The sequence below is a fragment of the Meleagris gallopavo genome, chromosome 1 (genome assembly GCF_000146605.3).
Source record: "Meleagris gallopavo isolate NT-WF06-2002-E0010 breed Aviagen turkey brand Nicholas breeding stock chromosome 1, Turkey_5.1, whole genome shotgun sequence".
NCBI lineage: Eukaryota > Metazoa > Chordata > Aves > Galliformes > Phasianidae > Meleagris > Meleagris gallopavo.
This window is the reverse complement of record NC_015011.2, coordinates 29,515,125-29,519,968: the sequence shown is the minus strand read 5'-3', so window position 1 is coordinate 29,519,968 and position 4,844 is coordinate 29,515,125.

The window sequence follows — 4,844 nt, the reverse complement described above, 5'->3', positions numbered from 1 at the left end:
AAGAAAGAGTTACTGGTGTCATATGATTTTTTCTATTAAAAAAAAAAAAATTACAAAAGGAGTTCAGGTTTCCTTTACCTGTAAATCAGCTCTGAGTGCTGAGTACAGGCCTCGTACAATAACCGTAGTTCCTCACATTCAGCTGCTTGTTGCTTTGCCACTGGAGCACACATCTATTTTTTGCCTGGCAGTCAGTTCGGTATTTTTCTTGTGAATCTCCAAGTAGGAAAAGCAGTGTATGAGGAAAGGTTAAAAATCACGTATCTGAACAAACAGCCCCACTAGCACAACAAATCCAGTTCAGATGTGTCTAGATCCTTCTCTGTGAGTTCACTCATATGGACATCTACTTTAATACAAACTTCTGGCTTTGTGGAGTCTAGCTCCTCTAAAGCTAGCATTTCTAAGATGTAGAGGATAACATGGGCTAAACACATGTTTAAGTTATGTGATTAGGAACTATTTCACGTGCTATTAGCAATTTGATGCTCACAATTTTATGACTGGTTTTTGTGCCTTGCAATATTAAATTTACATTCTCTTCTGGAGTAATTTTAGGGTATTGCCCCGAATGGGTCTCTGGAAAAAGGCTGGGTAGCTAGGAGAGTGCTATGTGAGACAAATCATCCCCAGCATAACTAACAGTGTTGATACGAGAGATGAATTGGGCCCTATGTCTCCTTACTGTAGGAATACTTTCTCTTGAGCCAAAGTAACAGCTGCAGTGTTCTTGTGACTTGAAAAAAAAAGCTTGCATTGTTGGCAGAAGGAGTACACATGCCTTTATCTTCAGAGGACACTGATTCTTCTTTTTCTGAATGACTTGTGGGGGGTCATTTGTGAATCTCAGGTTAGAGGGTTTTCTCTTATGCACTCCATGAGTATGCAGTAACCTACACTTGTCTGCCCTGGGAAGCTGAAATTTCCCCCCTGATAAAACAGGTGCACTGTGCTGACAGAGCCCCAAGGCAGGGTGAAGTGCAGAGTGGGATTCCTGCCCCTGGGTTAGCACAGAGCAGCCTGTCAGCTCCTGCCTGGGACACTGAGACCCAGAACTTCCATGGCAGTTGTACCGCACTGGGTGCAATTCCTTGTAGCTGGCACACGTTTCTTCACTTTCCTTCCAGCAGGTGTGTAAAGTGCCTATATTCACCTGTGATACAGAGAAATTATTTGAATCAATTTTAACTTTCTTTAACTAGTAGCTGGGACTGTCTGGCATAGATTTAATTGTTTGCAATGAATACATTTTGCCAGTAGTTAGATCTCCATTGTCTCCAATTGCTGTAAAGGCAATACTGCAAAATTCTGCCAGTCACAAATAATGCAGGATACAATAAAAACTATGGGAAGCACCGTATGCCATATATCTCAGTCTCTACGTAAGCTGGCATTTCACAGATGAAACTTGGAAAATACTTCATATTAAGTAACATAGAGTTATGAACTTCCAGTTGCATTTGATTTGAGAAAAAGTGCAGACATTAACCTTATTGTAAGTCACCAGTTTTACAAAACTATTACAGTTTGATATAAACAGTTTAATATAAATGTATATATACTGTAGGAACAACCCTCTCATCTTTTTAAGAGCATCTGCAGCAACCTAAGAATGAAACAGGTTATTACATCTGACTGTGGAAACTATTTAGAACGCTGTTCTAAACCACTACAGATTTATAATGGATTCTATAGGCTTTCACTGATTTCACGTCCTTCAAATTCTGTGCGTTCACAGGCTCATCTGCAGGGTCACTGTGAACAGCTCCCTGTTCCCCAGTGTCCTCAGCAAATGCACTGTGCACGCAGCAATGCTCTCCTAGGCTGCCCAGGCAGTGGCTAGGCTGATGGAAGGGACAGTCCCTCCAGTAAGGGAGAATAGGACACAGCCAGGGTTTCTTCCACCTCACCTCAGATGATCTCCGGCAGCATCCCTGTTGCTCTCACACCTTCATCCATCTTTATGCACTGCTCTATGGCTCACAGAACTTGTCATCTTGTTCCCAAGACTGGAGAAGACCTACTGTTAGGATCCTAAGGCTGTTTAGCTTCTATTCTACTTATGCTGGGGACGATATTTCACTGTGACCTCTATGTTGTCATAGGGTATCACAGTCAGATGTCTTTGCATACCCTTGGAGCTGCAGGGTGGGCATCCCTCTGGAAAGGAAGGAAAGGAAGCTGAGGGCCAGGTTCAATGGCATGGGGTGTACCCAAGGAGGAGAAAAAAAGGGTAGAAGACAGGCTGAGAAGCACTGGAATAACGTGGGCTTCATGGTATGTGTCCAATCACAGTGTAAATGTAACATCTCAGGATAAACACTAGTCAAGGTGATGCATAGGAAGTGACTGAGCAGGTCTGTACAACTGGCTTCATCTCCTGACAAGGAGTAAATAGAGAACCTGAGGGATCGATTTAAATTGCACTCCACAAGAAAAAATGCTAAGATACAACGAGAGTGTAAAACATATACTTCATATACTCTCCACATAAAATTTTTTAATCAATCTTATTTTTGATAGCAACTTCTCTGACTTAAATGTGGCCTTTGCCTTGCTAAAGGCTTTTACATTGCTATCTTCTTCCACTTTGCGACTTCCAGTCAAACAAAAGACCAATTTAATAAAATGCAGGCAAGGACAAGTGCAATGATTTAATAGCTAATCTGTGGTAGAATGTATTGGAGCTAAAGAATAAATCCATTAACTACTAAGTGTGCGTTTTTACACATCCCATGCTTCTGCCTGGTAAGCCTTATCTTCTGCAGTGTGCTAAGCGTGCATTACAAATATTTGACTAATCATGACATAATTGCAGTTCAGTTTGCCCATGCAGTCCCACTGCAGTCCCACTGCAGCACTGAGGAAAGCGAGGGGTCTCAACGAGCACAAAATATCCTTTTATTTCATTCATTTGCAAAGTAATTGGCACAACACACTTCATTCCAAACATAGCGGCTGAAAGAGATAAGTGAAAAGAAACAACAGTGTAAATAGATGGATGTATTTCACTAATGTAGGAGGCATTTTAAAGGCAACTGTTCAACAGCAAGCTTTAATGTCAGTGCAGATTTAATTAAGTCAGACCACAGTGCTTTTCTGAGGACTGTATTTGCAGATGTAAACCAGCACAGTCCCACAGCCTTAGCTGGAGCTTCACCCATCTATAACTTCAAGCCTTGATAGATCTTGTCAAATATTTCAGTTGATTATTCTTTCTTCCTCTTCAATTTCCCTCCTTTGTAGCTTTTCTCCTGATTTTTTTCTCCCTATATCTGTGTTCTTTTAGTAGGTCTAATGATACTGATTTTCCTCTCCATTTGATCTCTAAAGCTTTCTCCAGGATCCTTTCTAATTTGTTTAAGAGAACCATGGAATAATCTGGCCAGGGAAGGTGCCTCTGAAGGTCACCTAGCCCAAGCTTCTCCTCAAACCTAATTTCCAAGCCAGCCTATGCTGCCATGCTCCAATCCATCAGTTCTTTCTCTTTTATGGACAGCAGATCCAATGGAGCTATCACCAATTATTCTAAAACCAATGCTACTTTTTCATCTCGCTCTTTAATTATATATTTTTGCAATTGTTCCTTAAAAAAGCTTCCATAATTCTCCAGCTTTATTTCATCCTCATGCCTGTCTTCATCATAGTATGTTTGCTATTTCTACGCATTCTGGATTTTCTGATGGAATTATGTTTCTTCTTAATAAAAATATGCCCCTTCCTTTGATATACACGGTTATATTTACTTATCACAAGACTCAAACCAATTCCATGTGGACAGAGGTCAGGTTGAATGACAGCAACTTATGGCCCAAAGCCATACAGGTAACATGAATACTATACAAGTGGCTAAAAAACACTATTTTTCTCCTTTTCTCTACGCAGCTAATCTGCATTGCAACTGCAAATCAAGCTTTTGCATAATATCTGTAGAGCTTTCTCTTTTTGTTAAATATAGTGTTCAGTGGTTTCTGAAAGGGTTTATACAGAAAGGGTTTCGATTTGAATGCCAGACATGGTCTAAATCATTGGGCATCAGCAAAATGTGATGGCAGAATCTGGCCACTTTTCAAAAATTACTTTTGGGATAGGAAAGGGGTGATCCTTCTGGATTTCCTGGAACCCAGACAAACCATCAACTCTGTAGTGTATCAACTGTATAACCATCAACTCTGACCACTGTATAAACCTGAAGACTTTTGGTAATGCAATCAGGAAACTTTCTGGAGTTTGTATGATCAAATCTACTTTAAGAAGGGAAACTGCTAATAAATCTTTAATTAAACTACTCAACACATCAAAAGCTTTAGTTATTTAGCTGTTAATAAGTAATACCGTTATTTACACAGTACATAACAGAGTATCATGAGTGTATAATTAGTACAGATGGGCTGCATTCATCTGAAGGGCTTTGAAGGGGTTTGGCAGGCACTGGTCTGTACACGCTCTGTAGGAGGAGGGCATGAGGCACCCGGGGTGATGCATTCTGACTAGCCCTTCACAGTAGATTTCTAGAAGTCCTGAAGTGGGGTGTGAGACTGCTCTGCCCCCGGAGCTTCTGGGGCTATCACAAATCGCAGTCCGTTGGTGTCAGACCTTGCTTTGTGTGGAGGTCGCCTTTTCCGGGGCTGCGCCTGCGGGCCTCACGGTGACCTGAGATCAGCAGGGTGCCTGTGGGCAAAGCGGAAGGTGAAGGGACAGTTCCTAGCTTTACGGAGCCCTTCTTGGGGTGAATTTGGGACAGCCGGGCTTCACAGCTCTCCTTAAAAACCAGCACCCGTCTCAGGAGTCCGTTTCCCTCCCGCTACCGACACGGTTCTCGGGCTCTCGGTCGCTTCCACCAG